Raw genomic sequence first — 8,605 nt, 5'->3', positions numbered from 1 at the left:
TAATTCAAATCTCTTTCACCAAAAACCAATAAATGGGGATTGCCCTTAAGTTCTTCCATCCACAATGTTCAATTACTTTGATCATTTGTCAGGACACACTATGATGTTAAGATGTGCATTGCACGTGTATGTAAACTAGTAGAAAACAAATGATGAATATATGATATGTGTACTACAATGTAAAATGAGATATAATGTCATGTTGTGTCGTGAGGTGAGTAGGGGCACGGGAGGGGACTCATGCCCCCCCCCCTCTGCTGTCATTACTTAACTAGTCGTTCATGGTTAACGAAACCAAGTATCCATGAATGTTTCGGAGACAATGCAACATTGAATGTAGGGCCGAACAACCTCTATCTTGGTGTTAAGTCTACAAGTGATGGAAAAAACGACAAGCTCAGAGAGAAAATTTGATTTTTCCACCTACCAGATGCCGAAGGACGTCTGCTTCAACTAGAACAGCGGTGGCTTGGAATTGTTGCTGAGGGCGACCACAAGCACAACAAGGCATGCAACATTTCTTAGCATTTGCTTGTTGCATCTACCATCATCGAACGTCTCAAACAACAGTTTTTTGTGAACCTCTCAAACACAGATCCAAACCTTGCCAATCTCCAAGACCAAATAATCGGCGACTTGTGATCAGTTTTCAAAAAGATGAGATGGAGGAGTGGTGGCCATGGCATACGCGACAACACGCCTAGTTTATCTCTATGTTTGTTGCATTTGTATGATAAACTTTGTTGTATCGTGTGCTAAATTTTGTTGTTAAGATCGATGAATATTTTATGTTGTGAATTTGATGAACTATGTAATAACTTGATGAACTATGCAACCGTTTGTATTTTGTTTTGAATTCATTTGAGATGTACTTTCTTTGTAAAGAAATATAAGATAGTTTAGATTATTACTTTTTTGAACATTTTTAGATTATTACTTTAGTAGTTGTTATTTCCAGACACATAAGGGCCTGAGGCAAGGACATCCAATGTCTCCTATTCTGTTCAACATTGTGGTTGACATGTTGGCAATTCTGATAGGTAGGGCAAAGGAGGCTGGTCAGGTGGGTGGCTTGGTGCCTCATCTAGTTGATGGTGGTGTGTCCATCCTGCAGTACGCTTATGATACAATCATATTTATGGAGCATGACTTGACAAAAACGAGAAATATGATGCTGGTGTTATGCTTATTTGAACAATTGACCAGATTGAAGATTAACTTTCATAAAAGCGAGTTGTTCTGTTTTGGTAGAGCCAATGAGGAACAAGAGGCTTATAGACAATTGTTTGGATGCGAGTTGGGGGCATTACCTTTCACGTACTTAGGTATACCCATTCACTATCGTAAGCTGACAAACAGAGAATGGAAGTGCATCGATGATCGGTTTGAGAAGAAACTGAGTTGCTGGAAGGGCAAACTCATATCATATGGAGGCCGATTGATTCTTATTAATTCGGTGCTCATGAGTATGCCTATGTTTATCTTATCTTTCTTCGAAGTCCCGGTTGGTGTTAGGAAAAGGCTAGACTTCTATCGATCTCGATTCTTCTGGCAGAGTGATGAACTAAAGAGAAAACACCGACTCGCCAAATGGGATATTATCTGTCGACCAAAGGACCAGGGGGCCTTGGTATTGAGAATTTTGAAGTCAAGAACAGATGTCTTCTCAGTAAGTGGTTGTATAAGTTATCAGTTGAGACTGAGGCCACGTGGGCGCAGATTCTCTGTAGTAAGTATCTGCAGTCCAAGACGTTGTCCCAGGCGACAGTGAGACCGACTGACCCGCTGTTTTGGAAGGGGCTTATGAGAGTCAAAGCTGCCTTCTTTAATAGAACAAAGTTTATAGTCGGTAATGGCAACACCACTCGCTTCTGGGAGGATACTTGGCTTGGTGAAACGCCGTTGGCGCTTCAGTATCCGTCCCTATATCGTATTGTTCAACGATTATGCAGTCCATTCCCCTTAATATTCAGTTTAGGAGGGCGCTTGTTGGCGACCGGTGGGAAGCATGGCTTCATTTAGTGAGTAGACTGATGGAGGTTCAGTTATCTCATCAGCCCGATCAGTTGTGTTGGAAGCTTACTAGGTCTGGAGAGTTCACAGTTAAGTCGATGTATATCGATGTCATCAACTCTAGTGCTATTCCTAGTTCCAAAGATGTTTGGAAAGTCAAAGTTCCTTTGAAAATTAAAGTGTTTATGTGGTTTGTACATAAACAAGTCATTTTAACAAAGGATAATTTGGTTAAGCGCAACTGGACATGATCTACTAGGTATAGTTTTTGTGATTGGGACGAAACTATCAAGCACCTCTTCTTTGACTGCCCGTTGACGAGAGTTTTGTGGCACACGATGCATATTGCCTTTAACATTACTCCTCCGAATTCGGTCAATATGTTATTTGGAATGTGACTTGTTGGGATAGAGTCTGAAACAGCTAGACACATTCGCGTAGGAGTATGTGCTTTCTTGTGGGCAATTTGGAACTGCAGAAATGATTTGGCTTTTAACAGAACAACAAATATTCATTTTTTGCAGGTTTTATTCCGAGCTACTGCGCTGATCCGTATGTGGTCGTTACACACTCCGACGGAGGCCAGGGAGCGTTTGGTTACTGGATCTGTCGGGTGGGAGATGGTAGTGCGGGATATCTTCAACTGGTTTGGATGATGATCATGTAATAGGATAGACAATTGGTTTACCTATCTTTGTTATGCCAGCCGGTTGTGGCTTTTGGGCCTTTTGTTTTTGGCGTTGTGGCTCTTTAGGAGCTTGCCGTTATTTTTGTTTTCAGACTTTAAGACATTGTTGAACCTCTTTATTTTTCTATAAATGTGGCTGCATGCATCGTTCTGATGCAGAGGCCAGGGAGTCTCCCCTTTTCGAAAAAAAGTTGTATTTCCTTACAAAGAGGGTATTTAGTATTTTATACTCCCTCCGTTCCAAAATAGATAACTCAACTTTATATTGGAACGGAGGGAGTATATGTGAAATATGTATGAATATAGATGAAAAATATATCTGCTATGCGTCTGTCCTATTATAGAGCAACTGTTGAACACGATGTTTGTAATCATGTAAAATATGTGTTTTCATATTTATTTATTTTGAGTTTTGTTAAAACACATTTAGATGTGTCATAAGTATTGCATCATATGTTATTGATTTTACACGGACATTTGTGTGGATATTTTTTTACCATTTCATTTTTCATTTTATAATTGATTAATTTACTTAGATCTATACCTACTAGCGAAGCAAGATGTGTTTTGTCAATTTCTTTTATTAGTTCACCGCCGATTTTTTTTCTTATCAGAGGTGGTACTAAATTCTTATGCGTTCGTCTGCTAGAAAAAGAATTTTCATACGTGAGCTGCATAATGTGGCCCAGTCAAACTAGCCCACTTAAAATACCTACGATTGAAAGGAAGAGTAGATTGAATAATTTACTCGGCCTTCTCAAACGTACGATGACGTAACAAAACTTTTAAATCTCCTCAATCAATGAATAGAAAAATAGCAAATTGAATCCTTCACACGCGGCGAAATCTAAAGGCTAAATGTTCCTTTTTCGTGTGCATACAGGATTTTGCTTGTACATATAATTCTCATTGATTTTAAATATATACGTACTATTTTATCTCCAATGCACGACCATATGTGCTAGTGTGCAATAATCAGAGGGAGACAATTTTTTTTAAGAATATCCTGATTTTCGTGTCAAAAATAGGGCTGAAACCCCGCCGGCGGAGACCGCGAGGAACAGGAGAGGAAGGTGGTGTTGCGGGAATACATCACCCGCGCGCCGAGTGAGGACGACATGGCGCTCGTCGACGGCGGCGCCGTGCCGCTGCGCGTCCCCGAGGGAGCCGCTGGCCCGGCCGTGCTGGCGAAGAATCTCTTCCTCTCCTGCGACCCCTACATGCGCGGCCGGATGCCTGGATCTGTCAGTCTTTCCCCCCCTCCCTTTGCAGTTCTTCTTCCCTTCTGACTGCTCTCTCTTGTTGCCGGTTACTTGCTGTTTACTGACCAGGCAAATTTTAATCTGTCAAGGTTATAGAAGGGTCGGGCGTGGATTCCACTCATCCGGGGTTCGTTGACGGTGACATTATTTCAGGAATGACGAGGAATACAACTTGATTGACAAGCCTGAACAGCTGAATTAGATTCAGCAAAGCGACATACCACTCTCCTACCATTTGGGGCTTCTTGGTCAGTTTGTTGTCCATGCTTTGCCCAATATTAAGTGATTCTTAATATATAATTAACAAGCCATGGCCCTTTTGCGTCGTGTTTGAGGGAGCCTGCGTGCTCTATGCTCTGGCTTCGTGCCATGTTCTCGCATCACTCTTCTCTGGCCAGGTCTTTCGGGTGTAAACTTTAAGTTACTGCTGGCCGGGAGCCTCCGTGCTCGTGTCGTTTACTTTCAGAACTTGGTCTGTTACGCTGCCTGCTGTGGGCTTTATTAATTTAAAGCCAGACGCGTCTAAGCGTCTTCGTTCTAAAAAAATAATTAACAAGCCATGGTTTGATCCTCAATCCAAGTGCCTACTAGGACCATGAGAAGCATTGTCTTTACCTTTGACAAAGTAGCTGTCTGTCTCATATGTCTTAGTTTTTCTGTGCTCATAAATTGATGATGTGATACATCAATGCAGAAAGTTCTACCCCTATTTTAAGTGGGAAAATTGCCTTACATCATGTGGTTGAACTCCTAACATAGTTAACTCTCTAAACGAGGACTTTCTAATACAATACTACTTTTCTAGGTGTGTAACCTGATGACTTTGACCTTCTTGCGGGCCGGCCAGCCGCGACCGCATTTCCGTTTGCAAGACTTGGAAGTTAACAGAACAAAAAACATGTAATCTTGTGCAGAGATTCGCCGTTTTAAAATGGTTGTGACTGTTCAATTGCTGCAGGTGGTGCCCTCTGCTTTGGCTGCATTAACTGGTGAGTTTTCAGAAACACCTTACCTTATCTAAGAACTACTCCCTCCGTTCCAAATTACTCGTCACGACGAGTAATTTGGAACGGAGGGAGTAGTGCAGAGTACATGAAATCAACAAAGCAAGTAAACACGGCTTATTATTTGTCTCCATGTTTTCATCTCTTGTTCTTATTTGAAGAAGAGTTTTCAGTGTTCTTACACATGTTCTGATCATGTATTCGTTCGCGTATGTTTCTCTTTAGGTAAGGGGATGACATAAACGTTTCGTTCATGTATTTCTAGTAGCGCCGGCTCTGCTTTCTGCTGCATAATTGGTGAGCAGCTGTGAGGTACGGATCAGGCGAGTTCAAAACAGCCGGATTTTTTCTTTCTATTTTTTGCCACTGCGTTTTTGTGAAGGGACGTCTTTTATAAAGGTCTCTGCTAGACAGTTGTACTATATCTCAGTGATATTCCTTGATCGTGCATATTTTGATGGCGCAGTGACACCGGGAGACAGCTGCCAGGCTTTACGATGCATGGTTACACGAAGCTGGTCGTCTGGCTACTGCTCCTGAGCATCTTGTCATCCTACTTTGCTCATGGAATCAGTGATTCTATGTCTAACATCCAATGCTTGAAGGATCTCAGACAATCGTTGATTGATCCTAATGGTAGACTCAAACCCTCATGGAATTTTACCGTCGTCGACCGCGCTGATGTTTACAGTGACGCCATATGCTCGTTCACCTGCGTGGTATGCTGGAGCTCTGGTGATAGCAGGGTTCTCAGTTTGAGTCTTGGGAAACTAGGACTTGAATGTCCATTCCCTCGAGGCCTCGAGCTTTGCACCTCCATGACCACTCTGGACCTGTCAAACAACAACTTTTCAGGGCCTCTCCTGGAACACATCTCGCAGCAGATGACGTACATAACCTACCTGGACCTCTCGAACAACAGTTTCTCAGGCGTGATCCCTGCGAGCATCGCGAACATGACGTACCTGAGCACCCTCGCCCTTCATCACAACCAGTTCGACAGCGGAATTCCGGTGCAGCTGGGCAACACTTCGCGGCTCATTTCGTTCAATGTCGCCGACAACTCACTATCAAGTCCTGTCCCAGACTCTGCAGCGCTTCCCGCCAGCCAACTTCACGGGCAATCCGGGGCTCTGCGGGGTGCCGCTGGACAAGAAGTGCAAGAAGAGGTTTAGGGTGAGGATACATGTTCGGCTTGTCTGTGTCCGGGAGATGTTTCTCCGGATTCGGAAGCTACTGCACACAATCAATGACGCCTCCATCATCGGAGCGGCAGCTGGGTTCATCTTTGGGTTTGTGGTGGCCTTCTACTTTCCGCACAGGTTCTTGTTCTGTGGGAGGCTCCAGCCCTACACCTTTCGTGTTTGTGGGTGACGGCGTGTACATGAGCATTGGGCTAGAGAATGCGCCAGCTGCCTTTGTTGGTCTATTCAATGGTAAATATGTGGGCAAACAAGTCGTGTGTGTGGTCACAAGAATGAAGTACGTCTACATTCTGAATATTACGAATATGTCATGATTCAAATAAATAATAAAAATTGTGAAACTTCTCATGTTGATGTGCATTTATCTGATCTTGTACAATGGGCTGACATGGACATGAATTTTACTGTACATTAGCCGCGGGTCCCACAGGAAAAGCATTTGGTACACAGAAAATTTTCGGTTTCTGGTAGTGTGTGTTAACGAGGTTCACCGATATGACTACATCCTCGAGGCCTGACTACGGGCGCTCCTCCCCGTGACACCGTCACAATACCGCACCCCGGCCGCCCGGGCGCCAGCACACGCCGCCGGCTTCCCCATGTGCCCGTGCTATTATATTGGCATATGTTACATCGTGTGTCTACCCCTACTATATATGAGAGGTTTAGGATACAAGTGTCATATTAGAACACAACTCCTACCCTGTCTACATACAGTACGACTCCAAGTCCAACTGTAACCTAACTTGTACAATAATATTCGACACAACTCTAACAAACTCCACCTTGGCGAATATTCTCCACCACCTTGAATTCGTCCGTACGTCGAACCTCCAATGTACATTGGACTTGAGATACGCCATGAGCACCGCTGCTACTCCCAGACTCCATGTGACTTCACCTGCAACTGTAGTTCCTTCTTGTCTTCTTCACAATCAACACTCGAGCAAAATTAAGTTCCTCACTACTCTACCTTGTGCTTCCAACTTTCGGAGAACCCGTTCAACGCCATCACACACCGACCACTGTCTGCATGAAAATGAACAACTCATATATTGGACGCCACATATAAGAGTTACTTGAACTCAACGTCACCGTTCTTTCTTGACTGCTTGTCTGAAACTTGAAGGAATTTCACCGTCGCCCTGTGTCATCCTGAGTCAAATTCGCAGTTGTCTCACCCTTCTTCCGGATAGTCTCTGGCATGTCCCACAGGTATAGCACTCCGCCTCCTTCTGTATTTGTTATACGCACTTTGCCATGTGCACTAAACACCACAGAATATATGGCCATGTACTCTCTCAGCCTTTGACAATTTTACACTTTCTGCCACTTTCTCAGATTCTCCATGGTCAACTCCTGTCCATCAACTAGCACCGATAGACCCAATCACCAACTTAAACATGGTACTCATCAACACTGTTTCAGCACCCCTGCACAACTTGTCTGACCACATGTCTGACCACCAGTGCCTTGGCCTGTCGCTGTGTCCCGTGCTTACCGCACGCTTCACCGCTATCACCGCGTCGAGTATCTGCTGTCCTGGTCGAGTCTCCCGGGTAGCTAGCCCCCACTGCCTCAACCCCCACTGCAGAGAACCATCAATCATCACCGACCGATGCCGAGTATCACGTCTCCATCAGACCACTGGTACCCAGTCCGATCCACGTGTCTCTCGCTATCCCGCTAAAATAGGCTTCGATTCTCCGATATCTTACACCGTAGCCCCTCCATCAGCACAGAGCATAGTCATCCATCAGACTCCAGCTCCACCTTCAACATGACTCCATGTAGCTGCGCTATGCTACCCCCGCGCCCTGTCGACTTCAAGCTCTCATGTGTACACTGCCTTGAATCAACTCCGCGCCTTAGTCTTGTCAAAGCCGCACAAGCCCTCAGGCATGCACCACGTGTTTCCACGCCCCAGAAGTCGGCCACCATCAGCATCACGCTCCTATGTCGTCGTCGCTGAAAACACTGCCGTCTTCTGCTTTGACCAACATCCATGTCAGTCCATCAGACTGTCCAGTCCGACCCAGCCGAATTTATCCGACTGAGTCATGCTCCACTGCGTCGTGTCCGTCCGCACATCTTCATACATTGCTTGACGCCATATGTATGCATGATCCATCTGCGACACATTCCAGGCTATTCGAGCCCCATGCGTACTCTGCCCTTCATATCTTGGCATTGCTTTTGATAGCGATTCTCCGGCTAACTCCCATGTACAATCCCTGAGTGCAATTAGCAGCAAATTTGACAAAAGAAACAACTTCCATGCAAAACTGACGTGAGTCTTCCGCAACCTTTTATTTCTTTAATTCCAACTGCTGCAATACGCTCCTCCCAGGAACTTAATTGAGCTTTGCCTTCCAGAACTTCAATCGCATGCAACGACTCACATCGGGCTCCCTTTTTTCACAAACAAATCTC

General features: G+C 44.5%; 1 pseudogene; it reads left to right on the top strand.

The window, feature by feature from the left end:
- The first annotated feature begins 3,819 nt into the window (after positions 1 to 3,819).
- LOC119279810 lies at positions 3,820 to 6,423 on the top strand (annotated as a pseudogene).
- The last annotated feature ends 2,182 nt before the right edge of the window (positions 6,424 to 8,605 follow it).

The sequence above is a fragment of the Triticum dicoccoides genome, chromosome 3B (genome assembly GCF_002162155.2).
Source record: "Triticum dicoccoides isolate Atlit2015 ecotype Zavitan chromosome 3B, WEW_v2.0, whole genome shotgun sequence".
Lineage (NCBI taxonomy): Eukaryota > Viridiplantae > Streptophyta > Magnoliopsida > Poales > Poaceae > Triticum > Triticum dicoccoides.
Note: the sequence above shows the minus strand (reverse complement) of the source record. Positions and strands in the feature narration are given on the sequence as shown.